The sequence below is a fragment of the Petaurus breviceps genome, unplaced genomic scaffold, assembly GCF_028583685.1.
Source record: "Petaurus breviceps papuanus isolate PSGF00001 unplaced genomic scaffold, PetGlider_PUasm1.0 188, whole genome shotgun sequence".
Lineage (NCBI taxonomy): Eukaryota > Metazoa > Chordata > Mammalia > Diprotodontia > Petauridae > Petaurus > Petaurus breviceps.
Window position 1 is genome coordinate 7,549,633 of NW_027185804.1, and position 19,224 is coordinate 7,568,856.

General features: G+C 46.4%; 1 protein-coding gene and 1 long non-coding RNA gene across 7 annotated transcripts in view; one reads left to right on the plus strand and one right to left on the minus strand.

The window, feature by feature from the left end:
- Positions 1–3,470: 3,470 nt before the first annotated feature.
- On the minus strand, positions 3,471–5,296 carry LOC138163752 (uncharacterized). Its single transcript, XR_011168916.1, has 2 exons — positions 5,149–5,296; positions 3,471–4,668 (listed from the first exon to the last, which is right to left on the minus strand). It is a non-coding gene; the product is annotated as an uncharacterized lncRNA (long non-coding RNA).
- Positions 5,297–5,354: 58 nt separating this feature from the next.
- Positions 5,355–19,224, plus strand: part of MICAL2 (microtubule associated monooxygenase, calponin and LIM domain containing 2) — a 264,175-nt gene continuing 250,305 nt past the window's right edge. For 2 of the 6 annotated variants that reach the window (XR_011168915.1, XM_069091233.1), the window contains exon 1: positions 5,360–5,537. The gene's annotated coding sequence lies outside the window, so the exon portion shown is untranslated. Of the gene's footprint in view, positions 5,538–19,224 lie in introns of all 6 variants that reach the window. The other 4 variants (XM_069091235.1, XM_069091236.1, XM_069091238.1 and 1 more) reach the window with 3 other exon arrangements.

Sequence of the window (19,224 nt, forward strand, 5' to 3'; positions counted from 1 at the left end):
ATCCCAGTCTGTAGCTAGGTGCTGGGTGAAGCTCCTTCTGATGTGCTGGTAGGGCTGAAGGTGTGAGTGTGTAATGGAGAACATCCTTTCCATTTTTCCTGGTAATGAGACCCTTTTATTTCATGACCGTGAGACTAACCCTGTGAGTCAGCCAGTCCTGTTATCTGAAGCCCTTGTGGCTCTGACTGTGTTCTGACTCATCCCTAGGATCAGCCAATCCCTAGGGGACCACTCTTCTGAGTCTGGAGGACCGGAGTGATTCCCTTTGGATTTCACAACTGCCTTAGGGAATCTCAGATATTCACTGGCTATTTCTAGCTGGACGACTTAACTGATCCAGTGCCCCATTCAGATGCTTCTGTGCTCTCCACGCCCACCCTTGGCCTCTCTATTTGCTGGATCTTTTTCGAGGGCTAACATTAACTTGCCCTGATAGTCCTGGCTTGTCATTTTCCAATTTGGACTCACAAATTTCTGATTCGTCGGTTCTCTGTCTGAGCCTCTTGAGGCCCACAGAACAGCTCTTCTGAAGGCTATTTCTATATTTCACAAAAGGAATCTGCCTGTTTCCCAAACTTCCCTGGATAATTCTGACCTTCACCATCCCCCATTGGTCCCGAGCGCCTTTCTCACCAACAGGGTACCTTCTGCAAGAGATGGAATGTTCTGTAGGAAGTGAAAATGACACAGATCTGGGACAAGGCCTGGATGACCTTGCTTCTCAAACTCTGGGATGACTAACTGGGAGTATTTCAGAAAACAGATGCCAAGCACAAATGTTTCCAGTCTATCTCAGAAACCCATAGACACACACAGAACAGATACATAATCACAGAAGGTGTCTAAAATGGCCTTGGAGGATTCAAGGGCAACCTCTTATTTTAAAAATAAGTTAATGGAGGCCCAGAGATAGGAAGGGCCTTTCTCAAAATCACACGGAATGCCACTGGCAGGGCCAGGACTAGAAACTGGGTCTGTTTTTGTCTAAGTTATCCTTTCTCTAAATTCAGGCCTTTTGAGCTCTTCAGGTTGTGAGGAAAGAGTGCTGGGATTGGAGGCAGATTCTCCTACTTCCTTACTTATCTGTGTGACCTTGGACAAGTCACAGCTTCTCTGGGCCTCATCTGATATGAAAGTGTTAAATTAGTTGACATCTGAGAAACCTCCCAGCTCTAAATCTAAAATCTCCTCTTAAAAAAAAGAAAAAAGAAAGCCTTGGTGGTTTCATTTAAAGAGCTGTTGAAATTCTCTGAGAACACACCCACCAAGCCTTCATCTTCTTTTCCCAGAGATCTGGTCTGCTTGAGGAGAGCTGGGAGGGAGGTGGTCATTCCTGCAGGACTCCCATGAGATCCATTGGCCTCTTCTGGGATCAAAGGTGGTTGCTCAAAGACAGAGACTTTTCTGCCTTTGAAGTTACAGACACAGGTGACCTAGAAACAACTGCCATGACAACTCTATTTCCAGAATTCTGCCCATTTTAATTAAAAGCTGTGGGAAGCAACATGAGTCAAATTTCCTGGTGAAGTTACTGCATCCAGGGAACGGCTTAGCTTTACTCCAATTGTTTAAGTAAACGGCTATGGGGGGTTACCTAGATGGCAAAGTGGATAGAACACTGGCCCTGCAGTCAGGTGGACCTGAGTTCAAATCCGGTCTCAGACACCTACTAGTGGTGTGATCCTGGGCAAGTCACTTAACCCTAACTGCCTCAAAAAAAAATGGCTATGGAGGCAGACATCTGAGTGTTATGGGAAAAGGTTTGGAGTCAGAGGACCTGAATTCAAATTCTCCCTCTGCTACTAATACCTTGGTGACCTTGGACAAGGGGAAGCTAGGTGGTACAATGGATAGAGTGCTGGGCTTGCATCAGAAAGACCCATTTTCCCTAGTTCGAATCTAGCCTCACTAGCTCTGTGACCTTGGGCAAGTCACTTAACCCTGTTTGCCTCAAGAAAAGGAAATAGCAACCTACTCTAGCATCTTTCCCAAAGGGGGTCAGGAATAGATTTAGGGCTGGAAGGCCATCAAATCAACCTCCCCTTCATTTTACAGATAAGGAAACTGTGGTACAGAGAGTTTAAGTACCTTGCCCAGGGACATATAACTAAGGTCATTGTGACTCCCAGGCCAGCATTCCACCCACTTCTTACCTCCTCTTACCTCACAGCAACATAGATCAGGAGAAGATGGTGGTGCTGTTAAACTGGGGGTCTCAAATTCTCTCTGTCTGGGCTTCTTGCTTCCTTGTCAACACCTAACTGTTGTTGTTCAGACAGCTCAGTCACGTCTGACTCTTCGTGACCTCATTTGGGTTTTCTTGACAAAGATACTGGAGTGATTTGCCATTTCCTTCTCCAGCTCATTTTACAGCTGAAGGAAATGAGGTTAACAGGGTTAAGTGACTTACCCAGGGTCACACAGCTAGTAAGTGTCTGAGGTCAGATTTGAATTCAGGAAGATGAGTCATTCTACCCACTGTGCCACCTAACTGCCCCAATCATCACATACAAAACCACTGTAAGTACTCCCCTTTCCCCTCCCCAAGATTGAGTTCAGTGCTCCCCATTTAGACTGGAAACTCCATGAAGGTCAGAACTCGAACCTCTGTGTTTTTACTTTCTCCCAGTGCCTAGTTTTGTCCTCGTTACAAAGTAATTGGAAAGAGGCAGATTTGGGAAAGGAAAACTTTCTATATTGAGATCTGCTTCCCACTGGTGGTTTGGAAAAGATTGATTTTCCTATAAAAAGATGTCTTCATTGGAGTCAAAGTGACCACTTAGTAGGCATATGAGAGAGAGCATGCATGTTCAGTTCTGGGCTGAATTCGATGGCTGCCTCTTCTAACTCTGTGATTCTATGGATTCTCTTGATTGACTGGGAGCATCCTGGGGAGGAGAGAAGGGGAGAATAAAAACACCTGCAATGCTTGTTGTGCCTGATGAGGCAAGGGAGCCTAACAGCTCACAGCAATTAGTCTAACAGTTTTCTTAAAGGCCACCGGACCAAACTCTGGGTTATGTTCTGGAGGTTTGGCTTCTGGTCTCCCCTCAGGGCCTTACAAGCCATGACCTTGGCCAAGTCACAGTGTCTCTGGTTTCCTGTTCTGTAAAATAGGGATTAAAAAACAATGGCCTCCCTATGGTCTAAAATGGTCAGGGGCTAATAAATAAATAAGAACAGATAACATTTATTTAGCCTTTTAAGGTTTGCAAAATGCTTTACACATGTTTTAGGTTGATCCTCATAACAACTTGGGAGGTAGCTGCCATTATTATCCTCATTTTACAGATTAAGAAAACTGAGGCTGTAAGTGTTTAAGTGACTTGCCCAGGGTCACCCAGTTAGTAAATGTCTGAGGCTGGATTTGAACTCCAGTCTTCCTGATTCCAGGCCAGGGGCTCTATTTACTGTGCCACCTAGCTGTCCTTCTCTAAGTCTGAAATAAAAAAATAAAATGATCACCCAGGTGCCAGTCCAGGATTTAATGAGCATCAGTGCTTGTACTTAACAGAGCAAGAAGACATAAGTTAATGGATGCCCGAAGACCAGATCAGCAACAACTGTCCTTTCAATATGTTTGATTCAGCACTGCTGACACACCACTCCATACATCACTGGGCTCAGCACTGGAACAAGGAAGATGATTTGTACCAGACCCTTTTCTCAAGGAGCCTACCATCCAGTAGTGGAAGAACAAGTACCATGATAACCAGGAGTCAAAGGAGGTCGGCATGAGTACAAAGGAGAGAGGTTCAGGCGGAATCCTATGAAGGAATGAGAGGTCACTTTCAGCAGGAGGAGGTGAAGAGTGTATTGGGGAAGGTTTCAAAATAATCTTCCTAAAACACAGTCAGGGCATGTCACTCCCCTACTCAAGCATCTTCAGAGGTTTCTCCAGGATCAAATTCCTCCTCATGGCATTTAAAACTCTTCACAGTCTGGCTTCGGCCTCTCTATGTAGGCTGGTAGCACCCTTCACATGCTGCATTCCCCAAAGATCAGCTCATTTTCTGTTCTCTGAATTGAGACCTCCACTCCTCCCCCTCCCCACATAGAATGTATAATCACATTATTTCTGCTTCTTACAGTCCCTCTCTTCCTTCAAGCCTCATCCCGGGGTGTGCTTGTAAAGCCTTAACAACTAGCCAGGCTGGGGGGCTTGGAATGTGTATACCTCACTTTTAAGTGTGATCTACATTATTAATATCCAACGGCTTCTTAGGTCTAGTCAATCAGCACGATTTGTAGCATTTTCAGAAATGTTCACAATGAAAATTTAGCAATCCGATCTCTTGGAAGTCGGTTCTAGCTGGATCTGGCAGGCCTCTGGGCTCTTTCTCTGCCATCTCTTGGGGAAGCATTTCCTGATTCTGTTAGCTTAGTATTCTCTCGCTACGCTTCAAATCATCATGTGTATGGTTTATGCATCTCCTTCCAATCAGGCAGTAAAGGGCTTCAAATGCCTGGATCGGTAGTTTGTACTTTATTTCATTGGCAAGGGGGAGCACTAAAGGGTTTGGAACCAGCCACTGTCCACGACCACAACAGCGTGTCAGGTTGATTATGCAACTGGGTGAAGAATGAATTGGAGAGAGAACACGTTGAAGACAGGTCGGTTAGAAGCCAGTTATAAAAGCTCAAAAGAGAGGTGATGAGATCTGCGTCCTAGTGAGAGGTGAGAGGAAGTCGGATGTTAAGACATTCTGCAGCACCAGCAGAAAGGACTTTGTACTCATAGGCTCGCCCCAGGCTTCTGCAGACAGGGAACCAGGAAGTCATATTGGGGTCCAAGACAGCAGAATGCCATCGCTACGGGGACCCACAGGGTTACTTAGTGCTATTTCCAATGTAAAGACGGGGAACCGGACCCAGGAGCGCTGGCCCCCAGACCAGTGTTTGTGGACTCAGTTTTCCCGGTTCTAGGCCGGATTGCGCCCATCTCCAACAGCTGGGATCCTCCCCCTTTCTGTTCTTTCCCTCCGCTCCCACCCCCGCCTGTGGGAGTGCGGCGTCCTCAGTTCTGCACCCTTCTCTCCGCGCCCAGCCTGGGACGCACCACTCACTCCTAGTCCAATTGGTAGCGGGGGCGGCGCAAACCTGGAGCTTCACGGGGAAAGCGCTGGTTGGGCAGGCAGGGGCACCTACCTGAGTGCTTTTGGAGCGGGGCGGGTCCGTTTTCCCCAAGCGGGCTGGGCTGGTGCTGGGGCCAGTTCCGCCCCCCGGGACTCCTCCAGGGCCCGGCAGCGGGGGCAGCTCCAGCCCACGTGCGCCGGCCCGCTGTGACAGCTAGCCCAGAGGGGCGGGGCCGGGGCTCCGGGCTGCCCTTCCATTGGAGGGAGGCCGGGCTGGGGGAGGCCGCCCCGCCCCCGTGGGGCAGCTCCACTGGCCGAGGCTGGAGCTCCCGGCTCAGTCAGTCCCCAGCCGCCTTGCTGTTGCCGTTCCGGGGTGCTGCGCCCGCGGGTCGGACTAGGAGGTGGAGGAGAGCCGGGGCCGGTGGCCAAGAACCATGCGCTCCCGGAGCGCCGTGGCGCATTGTAAGGCTTGCGGCGTCGGGGTTTGCGGGGCGGGCACCGGGGAGGAGCGTCCACACTCTGGGCTGGACGCAGGTGCGGGGGGCCCAGGGCCTCATCATCCCCAACCCCAGGAGTGGCCGCAGGGACCGGGGCTTGGGGGGTCGTAGGGTTTTCTTGACTGCCGTTAAGGCTCTGGAAAGACCAGGGGGAGGGTGCCCCTAGGCATATTCTGCTCTGGGCTGGAGACTTTGATCCTCTCTCTATCAGAAAAGCGCTATTTTAAACAAACCAAACTATCAGAGCAAACAAACTCGACCACCTGAGATGCCTGCCAGCCTTTAACCCGTTTAAAAACAAAACAATCCTCCCCCCCCCCAAAAAAAAAAAACCCAAACCAAATAACAATCCACCGGCTTGGTCGGATACCAGTCCTACCTCAGGATATTTCAGGACCAGTCAAATCCCACACAACCGAAGTCCCACAAATATTGTCTTGTCTCTCTGACCTGTGGCCCCGGCTCATTTCCACTCTCCCAGCCTACTGCTTCTCCCCCCCCCCCCCCCCCGGATATTTCCCCTCCAGCCCCGCGCTTTAATAACAGGAAGTTATGTTTTGCCCTATGTCGCCTTTGGGAGGTCCCTCGGGGCCGTAGCTCCCACTCGGGCCAGCTTGGATGCCCCGGCGCCTCTCCCGGCACCTCTCCTGGCCTTCCGTGTGAGGGAGGACTCAGGTGGAAGCCGGTGCTGTGCCCGCCCTGGGCCCACCTCCCGGCTTAGCCTCCCGGGGAAGGAAGTATTGTTTCGGAGAGGTGTCTCAATCCTGGCACCTGTGGTTGGTTGCCTGGTCCGAACTGGAGAATTGGAGGCAACTTTTACCAACCCCAGCCTAGCAGCCAAGCCAGGCTTTGCGTTGTCAAGATATATGTGACCCCGGGAGGAGTAAGAGGCTCCCGAAACCAGAGGAGATGTAGGGCTTGCTTCATGGACTCCTGGGTTCTTCAGATGGAAAATCCTTGCATTTAGCATTTATTTCTGTGCCGAGGAGAGGGTCTTTTGGGGGATGGGGGTGGGGGGTGGAGATTAGCAAAAGGTGCTGCCAGAGACCTTGGAGACCTTGTGGTTTTGCTGGGAGTTTGGACATCTGTTGCTGATCCGTGCTCCTGCTAGCTTTAAGATACAAATATTCTGATGTGGTTTCAGTTAAAGATGAAATAACTACATTCTGCACCACCACCACTACAGCAGGCAGGTCGGCCTGGGGTAGGAGGAAGAAGGCAAGTGTGCCATGGCTAGCTGCAGTGCCCCGCTCTCCATCCCTGGCTTGTGTTGGCACTTGCTCCCCACTCCCCCATCCGGGCCCTACTTCCTTCCCTTGGGCAGCAGTCTTGACAAGCCTGTTGTTTCTCTAGCCAGACTTAGACGATCCTATCAATCCCACTCCCACCCTCACCTACGCCTCTATCTGAGATCTTTAATTACTAGGAATCCTGGAGTAATAACTTGTCTTCGTAAGCATTGGGAGATGGGGTTTTTAAGAGGCATCAGAGTGTGTGGAGTTCAGATAATTAGCCTTCACTAGGGCTGCTGTTTTTTTTTTTTACTTTGTGAATTGAGATTTCTGGGAGTGAATCTTTGGCAAAGTCCAGAGGCAACTGCTTGCCTCAGGGCTAGTCCTCCAGCTGAGGTTGATTTCTGCATTGGAAGTGTTTGTAAACACTAGGCCACAGGGGCAGCTAGGTGTCGCAGTGAATAGAACAGAGCCTGGAGTCAGGAGGATCTGAGTTCAAATCCAGCCGCAGACACTTGACATATTTACTAGCTGTGTGACCTTGGGCAAGTCACTTAACTCCAACTGCCTTGCCTTCCCCCCTCAAAAAAAAATTCTTTGTGTAAACACTGTGCCACTGATGAGTCCCTGGGACTAAGGAGGGCTGTGTTGGAGGAAGGCCAGGGCAACTGCATGGGCAGTTAGTTAGTATGTCTCAGCTATCTATGAGTGCTGGCAATCCTGCCCTTGCTATGGGTATTGGCCACATGGTCTCCTAGCACTTGAAAACTTACAGAAGTCCCTTTTGTTATATATCAGCTCCAGTCCTTCCAGAACCTTTTGAGAGTTAAGTCCTATGGGCACTATCACTTACATTTTACAAACAAGGACACTGAGGCTGAGGAAGGTTAAAGGAACTAGCCCATGGTCACAAAGTTTTGAAGGTCAGAGACCAAATTTGAACCAAGGTCTTCCTCAACTCTGAACCAAGAGTGGGGAACCTGGGGCCTTGAGGTCACATGGGGCCCCATAGGTCCTCAGGTTCAGCCCTTTGAATCCAAACTTCACAGAACAAATCCCCTCAATGGAGGGATTTGTTCTGCAAAACTTGGACTCAGTCAAAAGACTGCACCCAAGGACCTAGAAGGCCACACGTGTCCTGGAGGCCAAAGGTTCTCTAACCCAGCGCTAACCTAGCCCTCTTTTCAGCAGCCTATTATTGTTTCCACCGCAAAGGGCTACTAATCTGTCAAAAATAGTTATTGTTATAATCAACATTTACATAGCGCCTTTTGAGGTTCTCACTACAATTATATAAGGTAGGGGCTATTATTCTTTCCATTTTACAGATGAGGAAATCGAATCTGAAAGAGGTTAAATGACTTGCCCAGTGTCACACAGCTAGTTCGTGTCTAAGATAGGATTTGAACTGGGATCTTGTTGACCCCAAGTCCAGTGTGCTTTCTTCTAGGCCATACTGCCCCTCTACTTTACACCCATTGCTTTGGAAGTAGAAGAGAGCTCAGGGATCATCTGGCATGATGGGAAGACTGTCTCAGGAAATCCCCCTGCCTCTGGTGTGTGCCCTGATGCCTTGTTTGGTGGCCACACTACACGTGCTGCTGATGCCAGCCCTTCTGTCTGGCTTGTCTAGAAGGGCAGAGGCCTGCACATATGTTTAGATAAGAGGTTTAAAAAAAAAAAGAGTATGTGTGGACTGACTTCAGTAATCATCAGCTTGTAAACATGCTGAAATAATAGTAGAAATATTTGGTGTGCTCAGCCTTGCCCCACTGGTTTGTGGCTGAGCTGAGAGGGCTGTGAGTTTAGCACACGGGGCTGATGGGGGACTGATGTCATTGTAATCCCAGCTTTGAAGTTGGACTTAATCAGCCTCAGTAATTATAACGTTGTAGCCCAAACACTTTATGTACCAACTGGTTCTAAGAAGAATCCTGGATTCTCTTCTCTCTCTTCCTCCTTTCCTCCCTCCCAACTTCTCCCTCCCATTTTTCTTCCCTTGGGTCCTTAAGGAACAGAGGGCTTCGAAGATACTTCTTTTCAAGTCTGTTTCCCACTCAAACTGTTTTCTCTTTAGATCTCTGGTGACTTCTAGCCAGGTTTTGATATTGACAGAATGTCAGCATTGGTTGACTTTTTTTTGTTGTTGTTTTGTTTTTTTGGAAGGCAGTTGGGGTTAAGTGACTTGCCCAAAGTCACACGACTAGTAAGTGTGTTAAATGTCTGAGACCAGATTTGAACTCAGGTCTGCCTGACTCCAGGACCGGTGCTCTATTCACTGCACCACCTAGCCGCCCCTGGTTGACTTTTTAAAAAGTCTTGTCTATATTTGTTCAGAAATGATGCAGTTGTAGGGGATGATGCAGCCCTAGCACTTCTGAACTTTGTGACCCTTGGGCAACCTCACCTGTCTGGGCTTTTTCCTCATCTGTAAAGTCATTCACATCAATCAATAAACATTTATTTATTGGCTGGTATGTTCCAGGCGCTGTCCTGAGCACTGGGGATACTAAAAGGGACAGAAAGACAGTCCCTGCCCTCAGGGAGCATACAGTCTAATGGGAGGTTTGAGCAAGATGGTCTCCAAGTTCCCTTCTGCCTCCAAATCTACAAGATAGAATCCATTAATTTTTTTTTTTTTAGCCTGTGGGCAGTGGGGCCCAGACATATCAATATTCAACTGATATTAAGCACCTTCTGTGTGTCCAGGATCTTTGAATAGGCAGTGGGGAATACAGTGATAAAAAACTAGAAGAATAAAATAGCTTTGTTTAAAATGTTTATCTTAACCTTTACCCTTCTTTTCTCCCAGGTCTGTTTTCAGGATTGAAGGATTTTTTTTCTTAATTGAGATTGGGCCTCTCTGCCTCGTCCAGGCTCGGAAGTGAAGTGGCCAGTCATGGACCTCATCCCTTGGCCTTTTACGGTCCGGGCTTAGAGACTCCCTCTCCACTAGGGATGAATCACTAGTGACTTATATTATCATAATGTATGTTGTCTTAGGTTTGCTGAAGCTCAGAACTCCCAAGCTCAAGTAATACACTAATCTTCCAAGTAGCAAGTAAGACTTTGTGTGTAAAGTTCTGTCAGAGTGGACTTCTTCTTTTTTTGGGGGAGGTAGGGCAATTGGGGTTAAGTGACTTGCCCAGGGTCACATGGCTAGTTTTGTGTTAAGTGTCTGAGGTCGCATTTGAACTCAGGTCCTCCTGACTCTAGGGCTGGTAACTCTATTCACTGTGCCACCTAGGCACAGCCAGCCCCAGAGTGGACTTCTGCTGTTGGAATGTTCCCCAGATGGACACTCCTCAAGAGGCTTTGCATTAATTTTTTGTTTAAAAATAAATTTTACTGAAGCATTTTATCCTTATATGTAATAATACTTTTTAGATATTCTTTTCTCCTTTTCCCTTTAGACCTATCCCTTGAAACAAAGAAAAGTAAGCAAAAACAACTGATTCTGGGACACTGTAACAGTATATGCCCCCTTCTGTCTTGGGAGTCATGGGATCATAGTCAGATGGGACCTTAGAAGCCATCTTGATAACTTCTTTATTTTACAGATGAGGAAACTGAGGGCTCAGGGAGTAAATTACTTGCCCAAGATATTACACAGGTGCTAATTAGCAGAGGCAGAATTCAAACCTAGGACCTCTTGATTGCTCGTTTCTATGTAACATGATGGCTCCTATGACTCTTTGTAGGGAGGAAGGAAGGAGGTACATTTCATTATTTGTTCTCTGGGACCATTGCTGGATTTTCAGTTACTCAAAATTCTACTTCCTGTGAGTGAGTTTTTCTGTTACCTTGTGGTAGTTGTGCATTTTTTTCCCTTGTCACTTATTTTGCTTTGCAACCGTTCATACAGATCATCCTGCTTTTGTGGAATTCCTCGTATTTCTACATAACATTTCATTCCATTCATATGCTATCGTGTATTCAGCCATTCCCCAGTTACAACCTTGATAAAGTGACTATTAAAAAAAAAAATCTTACCCAGTAAAAGCTACACAGAACAATCTTCAAAGCTTAAAGCTTTAAAAATTTCACTTAGTAGACTTTAGCCAACCCAGCAGAAGGGTCCAAGAAGTCTTTGAGCTTTGAGTTTCACCTCCTTATGAATACACACAGTCACACCCAAACCCATACACTATATGCCCCTAGGATTTCTTAAAAGACATAAGAGGTAGGGGATGGACAGGAAAAGAGAAGGCGTGAAATATGTTGCCTTCCTTCCTTACTGGTTCCACCACCTCCCCTTCCTTCCTGAGAGCTTCATTTCTTTCTTGAATTCAGGAAATGAGGTCCTCAAAATGTTCAACTTAATTGAATTTTATTAAGTATAGAAAGGGCATTAAACAATCTTATTTTTTTTTTTTTGCCCAGCGATGCTCCCTGAACTAGAAATTCCTCAAGCTCCCCCATACTGTCACTCCTAGGATAACTGATATGGGCACTAGAGAACCCCTGAGAAGATTGGGCTAGCAGTTTCCCTTGGACATAGGACTACAATGTTCTACACCCAATGGAACAGAGATCCATTCTTTTTTTTTTTTTTTTGCTGGAGATTGGAGGTTGGGGGGAAGGCTGTGGAGAATAGATAACATTCTATTGTTTCTAAGCTTCAGGATCCCATGTACTCACCCCACTACCTTTTCATTTTTACTAATTTGTTTTAAATTTAAATATTAAAACAAAGATGAAATAAGAAAAGGGGGAAAAAACACTGCCATGTGCCCTGCAGAACATAACTACCTTTCCTTTCTGTTTTCTTCACCCTTGCTTTTCTTAAACTGTAAACACGGCTGGTTGAGGCTGATAAGGAGCTCCTTCTGAAAGTGCTGAAGCAGTTCTCCCAACCCCCAACTGGGCAGGAGTGGTGTGTCATTAAAAGGCCTTGATGGCCCAGATTGAGCTCTGTAAACCTGATTCTGAACTGAGTCTTCTCTCCCAGTTTCCTCTCTTTGGGACTGCCTTTCCCCTTCCGCCCCAAAGGCTGGCCACAATTAATGGCTATAATTTGTACATTTTTCCAGCCAGAAATGCTTTCTCTCTGCCCTGAATCCCACTAGCTTTTCATGCTCTCACTCTTTGTATCTTCTCTGGCTGTGTGCAAGAGCCTGGGAACTCTTAAAGCCAGGCCTTTATTTGACTTTGGCTCTCATGGTACCATGGACAGAATAGCTGCCTGTTGAATTAGAATGACAGAGCTAGAAATGGCCCAGTTGGAAAGTGACCTTAAAGGATGTTTTGCAGGTAAAGAAATCGAGATGCAGAGGGGGACAGTGACTAGCCCAAGGTTACGCAGCTAGCTGGTCTCCTGACTCAAAGTTTGGTGTTCTTTCTACCAGATAAGACTCTTAATATCACAGAATCACAGACAGAAAGAAAAGACTTGTTTCATTTGTTACTATTTCCCCACCACGCCCCATTTAAGTTTCCCATCTAAATAGTTCCTATCACTTCCTACAAGCAGACCCAGCTGGGTGGGTTGTGGTGCTGCTGTGTTGTTTGGGGGAGGGGGAGGGTGGGAGTATTTAGTGCTAAGTGGTTTTTTTTAGACTTTTCTTTTGGCTGACTGAACTGGGCAAACTTTTATCCCTTCTAAGGGCCAGGGAATTCTCTGTTTTGTTTTTTCAAATCCCCACCTCAATACAGTTCGCCCAAAGGTTATGGATTATGAAGACAACTGTAGCAACAGCATTCTTTTCCAAATGCAGCAAGATTGCTTTTCAGGGAACTGGGAGTGTGGGCCTCCGGATGCATCCTGGGGCTCCCCTCTCCCATTGATTCATTCTGATCTCAATGTTTTTGCTTTGGAGTGAGAGATGGCGGCATGGGGTGTGGACAGTCTTGCTGGTATACTGCCATTCTGGTGGATGTGGCCCCCAACCCAGTCAGTTTGTTTGCTTGTTGAGGTGGTCAGTTGAGAAGCAGCAAGAATTTGAGGAGGAGGGTGAAGAAAGGAACACTGGATTCTGGGAATCCTTCCCTGGAATAGATGGGTATTGGGTTTTCCAAGCCTTTAGCCCAGAGGTGGGATGAATCTTCCTGGAGTCTTAGTGTTCTTATGGAGTTGCGTTGACTAATGTGTCTCAGTCAGTGGCAGTGTTTATCGTGGGAACTTGGATGATATTGGTCTCTGTCATCCTTTGGATGAGGAGAGGGAATCTTGCATCTTTGAGGAATGAGTCTGGACCTGTGATTTCTTTGCTGTGTTTACTGTCCACTCTACTCAAGAGTAAAACTCATGTATACCTTCGAGTCTTAGCTCAGGAGTGTTTGAACTTTAGCTTGAAAGTTGAGACTTGTCTGCCACATATAGACAGTATGTCTCTAAGGCAAGCCTTGAGTCAATCAGTTAAAGGCATTTTTGAGTTCCTATTTGCCAGGCATTGGACTAAGCTCTTAGGATACAAAGTAAGGTAAAATCAATCCTTTCCTTCAAGAAGGTCACATGGAGAAGACATGTTAATAACTAGGTATCTACAAGATAGATATTGAGTGGATGGGAAGTTGTTTCAGAAGGAAGGACAATTAAGTGGCACCTGGATTGAAGTTGGGAGAGACCAGACAGACCAATTAGAAGACTATTGCAGTAGTCCAGCTGGGAGCTGATGAGGAACTCTGCCAGGGTGGTGGCTCCATGAGTGGGTGTGTATTTAAGGGAGATGGTGTGAATGGACAAATGACAGCTTTGGTAGTGCCTTCGATGTATGGGATTAGGAGGGAGAAGCCAGGATGAAACCTAGTTTTTGAGCCTGGGTCAGTTACTAGAAGGTTTTAGGGGGAAAAGATGATGAGTTCTGTTTTAAGAATTACTGAGTTTCAGGTGCTTATGGGACATCCAGTTGGAAGGGCTTCAACTTCCCTCCCCCCCACCCCCTACTGCTGGGGAAGAGTGCTCAATGTGGCCTCAGAAAGACCTGTTGGAATCCCCCCCCCAGACTCTTTTTAGCTCTTATAAAGCAAGTCACTTTCAACTTTCCGAGCCTGTTTCTTTGTAGAATGGGGATTATAAGAATACTTGTAATACTCATCTCACGGTCTCGTGAAAAAGAAATTAGATAATGTGTTTAAAGTGACTTGCAAGTCCTAAAGCTGGTATTGAATTTAATTGTTATGAAGCCACACTGCCTCTAGACTTGTACATAGTAGGTATTTAATAAATATTTGCTGAATTATTGTGAGAATTCAGGAGAGGTAATGTTAGTAATACGGAAGATTAAATTTGGCTTTAAAAAAAAGCCCCAGAGCTTTATCAGAAAAGCTAACCTTTCCCATTGGCTTTTTGCAGATCTCTAGGCCAAACTAAGTGAGTTACAAAGTTGTTTGTCTTGTCCTGGGGCTCCTGGGCAGGCTGTGAATTGAATCTGCCTCTTGGTTATAGAGGCTGGCTGGGGTTTGGTAAAACAAATGAGGGGGAAAGGCTGGGTTCAGAGACAGTGGCCCCATCTTGCCCTGTGTAAGGCCTATCTCTCTAGGGCTGCCTTGCCTTTGGAGGAAAAGGGTAGGGGGAACAGTGAAATGAGCCTGAATCTACATTGAAGAGGGCAGGAGGGGCTTAGCATTGGCATTCACTTGCTAGTTAATGGGCAAGTCACTTAACCCTGTTTGCCCCAGTTTCACCCTAAGAGCTGAGTTCATTAGCAGCTTAGCCTAAAGTTCAGCATGGAAGCCCCAACTGACATGGAAAACTGACTGTCTTAAAGGGGAAGAATTTAATGAACGAGCAAAACAATTTCTTTTTAATTTCCTTTCGGACTTGCAGGTGAGTTGGCTTATGTCCTAGAAAAGCAAGTATTGGGTTAGACCCTCTTCTTACTCTGCCCAAGATCTGTTTAATGGGAACTCTCCCAGACCAAACAGTTACATCCTTGAGTGGCTGTACTATACGAAGCTTCATTCTCTTTCTTGTTCTAGGTTAGATTGCAGCAAGGGAAATCGAGGCTGTCAGCCTTGATTTCCAACTCCCAGACTCATAAATTTACATCTACAAAGGGCCTTAGAGCCAATGAAGACTAACTCCTTCATACAGAGGAGGAAGCCAAGCCTTAAAAGGGGTTAAGTGATGTGCTGGTAGTCACCTGGAGGCAGGATGTGAACCCTGGTGTTTCTGACTCCAAGCCCCAGTCACTAGCCCTGGGCCAGATTTCTGCTATGCCTTAGATATCTGTGAGAGATTGGAAGAAACCCTGTTGTGTCCCTTTGGAAAAGGATGCTTGCTCTCTGTCTCCTTGGGCCTCCTTGGCATCTCTCAAGGCAGGGGAGTATATGAGCAGGTAATTCACTAAAGCATGTGCATACTGATGGACAGATATCCCTCCTCTGTCCTTTTGGTCTTTGAAGGCTGCCCACTATATGGGACTCAGCCACAGCTGAACCCAGTAGTTATTAATTGGGTATGTGCTATTTCCAAAGCCCTTTACTGGACTCTGTGCTTGAAGAAGGCAGGACCTAGAGAAACTAATCAGGGAGGAGAGCAAACCATTCCCATCTCAGCGACAGGGATGGAATTTATCCCAGGACCTGCTCCAAGAAACTTTGTGAATGGCCCTCAGCATCCTCCCTCCTGCTCTCCTTTTCCCCTTCCCAGCCCATGCAGAACCCGATTAAGTTAGCATTAGTGCTAACTCAACTAACTAACATTAGTGACCTTTTATTTTAGTCAGCTAAAATACTAGTAACAACCTGTTTGCCTCAGTTTCCCCATCTGGACAATGAGCTGGAGAAGGAAAGGCAAACCAGTCCAGTATCTCTGCCCTGAAAACCACCCAAAAAAGGCTTCACAAAGAATTGGACACAATTGAAAACAACATTTTAATCAGCATCTCTGAGCACCCACCAGCAAGCCTACCTATTCAGCTTCCATTACAGCATTGTTACTGTTTATTAAGAGTGGTAATGGTGGTGGGAGGAAGGGGCCCATCATCATTTCCCCTTTCCAGTTCTCTTTTTCCTCCAGGTCCCTCCTGCCCTCTCCAGGTGCCCGAGGCTCTGAGCTCCCTACCAGTCACTTGGCCATTTTTTGGGCGTTGGATGCCTCGACAACAGAGAGGAGTCTTTCCCCCTTTATCTTCCCTTGCCTGTGGGACTGAGTGGGAGGAGGGCAGGGAGGCCTGTCTCTCTCTGAAGCTCCTGTCTGCTAACCCACTGCTTATGTCTCAGCTGATTCTGTTTGCCTGGCCCCTCAAGCTTTCAGCAGCACTGTCTGTTTATTGTGGAAGCCTCATCTCTATCTTCCACATGAAAGAAAGCATGGCTATTTTTAGAGCTCTTAATTGGCATAGCTGCCCAAGCACAACTCTGGCTGTCCCCAAATTTCATTTCTGCCCCTCTCCTCTCCCTCACTCCCCTGTCTTGCCCTCTCTCCCTTATCTCCCCTCCCTTTCTCCCCTTTTCTTTCCTCCCTCTCTCCTCTCCTTTGTTCCCTTCTCTCTTTCTCTTCCCTCTCTCCCCTCCTTTTTTCCTTTCTTCTCTCCCTCTCTCCCTCTCTGTCTCTCCCTCCCCTCCTCTCCCTCCCTCTCCCCCCCTCTCCCCCACCCCCTCTCTCTCCCCCTTCCCCTTTTCCCTCTCCCTCCCTCTCTTTTTTTCTCTCTTTCTCTCCCACCCTCTTCCCTCCTTCATGCTCTCTCTCTTCCTTTGCCATTAAAAAAACCCTGCTTGTTACCAGACTGAAAGACCTTATATGTGCACATTTGGGAGCAGAGCTTAAATTTAGTAAGCAAGTTCCTATCCCTTAAAAAGGTAGGACAGAAGGGAGGAGGCCAAGCTGCTTGTCTTTCCCACACTCCAGAACCAAATGATTAGATAAGGAGCATCACTTTTTACCGATTTACTTCTCTTTTCCCACCCCAGCCTTGAAGGGGAGTCCATTTGGCAGAGGGGGATTTTTATGACAATAGGCAATCACCTATATTCTCCTGGGGAAAGCTCATACTTCACTGAAGGCTTGGCACTTTCACGGCTTACTTTGGTGGAGTGCTCTGGTGTTTACCTGTGCAAAGTCCTTTGACCCTGTGGAGGACCCTGCAGTAGCAAAATACGCATTATCCATTTTATGGTTGAAAAAAAAAATGAAGTTTGAGAAATTGAGGCTTGGCCTAGGGTCATAGTTCTGATTGAATGATAGGGAGCTGGAACTGGAACCCAGGGCCTTTCAACTCCAGATTTCACATTCTTTCTACTGTCTCCTTCCTCTGTCAACTCCCTTCCCTGTGCCACACAATTCAGTGTGTTGAGTTCTTTAATCCCCAGGATTGGTCAGTAAGCATTAAGGACCTACTATGTGCCAGGTACAAAAAAAAAAGAAAGGCAAAAAGATAGTCTCTGCTCTCTAACTCACAGTCTAAGGGGAGAGACAGCCTGCAAACAAACTTATATAACCAGCTTGCTCTGTTCTATACCTGCTAACTGGAGAAAATCAACGAGAGAATGAAGAGTGCTGGGGAATGGCTGCCTTTAGAAGGTGGGGTTTAGTTGGGACTTGTGGGAAGCCAGGAGACAGAGATGAGGAGAAAGGGCGTTCCAGGCACGAAGGGCAGTCAGTGAAGATGATGGCCAGGCCCAAGAGGTGGAGTGTCTTCCTGCAGCGGCCAGGAGGCCATTGTCGCTCATAAAACAGTGTGTCTTGCAGAGTCAGGTGTGAGAAGGCTGGAAGGGCAGCTGGGCACTGGGTTAGGAGGAGCTTTGGACTCCTGGCAGAGGTGGTTAAATTTTGAAATGGAACAAGGGGGAGGGCCTGAAAGGGTTGAGATGGGGTCCTTTTTCTGTAAGAAGGCCAGCACACTTCAGAGCTATAGAAGCGTGGGCTGTGCCAGATCCCAAAGCTGCAGGCTTTGATGCAGCTAAGAAGATTCTTCTAGTTTTCAGCAATTCTTTTGCTGGTGGGAGGTTCTTTCTCATGAGGCTCCAGTGACTAAAAGTGCTGGGTTGGAGTCAGGGAAAACCGAAATCGAATCTTGCCTCGGACATTTGACTAGCTGTGATCCTAGACCAATAGTTTAACCTCACTTAGCCTCAGTTTCCTCATCTATAAAATGGAGATAATAGTCGCACTTACCAGACAGGGTTTTGGTGAGGACTAAATGAGAGTATATTACAGCACTTTGCCAATTATGTGAAACGCTCCTTATTGCTATGTTTGCTACAACTTAAATCCATATGCCGATGTCCTAGAGAGGAATTAGAAGCTGGGCAGCCCCAGCCTAGCCTGGTCATTGTGGGAAGGAGCTGACAGTGCAAGTTGTCTGGGAAAATTGATGGTTAAAGAAGACCAGACTTTAGGCAGTGCCAGAGTGAAAAATAGGAGAACTTTCCCAAGTAATGATAGAGGGGCCAGTTAGCTTTCAAGGGGGTCATTTGTAGAGGCCAAACATTTAAAGTGTATCTGGGATTGGGGTTGGGAGGGGAAGGGGAGTGAGTAATTTTTCCCTTGTGGGAAGTAGATTTCTTTTTCTGAATGTCATTAAGCCTTTGCTTTGGCCCCAGGTATATATGCTAGCTAAAGGGGAAGCCTAGTCTTTATTAATATCTTTAAAAAAATTATCTTAATTTACGAATATGTCCATTTTCTACCTAGTCTTATGTCTTACAACAAAGGGTATAAAAGGGTGGGGAGGAAGGAGCAGTTTAGCAAAATCAATCAGGACACCAGTTGTCTGATGGTATGTACTATGTTCCACATCTAAGAAGGGAGGGAGGTACATTTTCTCAACTTTTTTTTATACAATATTTTATTTTTTCCTAATTACATGTTAAAACAATTTTAAAAAACATTTACAAAAAGTTTTGAGTTTGCATTTTCTAAGTTTTTAAAGTGACCAAAAATTGTACATTAAAATTAACACAAGGTTTGTTTATTTTTATTTATATTGCTTTTTTTATACTTCCTACTTACACAGTTGTAGGATACACACACACAGATACATACATACATACATGTATAGTTTTCTTGGTTCTCTCACTTCATATGAATCTTGCCATGAGAAACCACTGTATTTTAGGGGTTGAGGCTTCTAGGCAGAAGGCAAACTGCAGGGGAAAAGTCCAGCAGTAAATAAACATCGCACATCCTCTCACTAAAGATTTCCCCCATGATGCCTTGCCTTGAGGAGACATTCTAATGAATGAATGAAACCCAGGGAGCCATATTTGCTACTCCTTGGGGTAAATGCTGCCACCTCACTTGACCTGGCCTTGCCTTTGATCAGTGTAATATCAGAATTGTCTAGGTATTGGAAATTGGCATCTCTTTTCTACTTACCACATTTTCCCCTACTATCATACTTTAGAACTTGTTTTGTTTGTTGGTAAGCTTACTGAGAACAGCCTTGGTTTCCCCATTGCTAGACCAGAAGAACCTGGGTGGAGGGCACTCTAATAAAAGTAGCTTTGAATGAGGAGAGAAGGTGTTTCACAGCC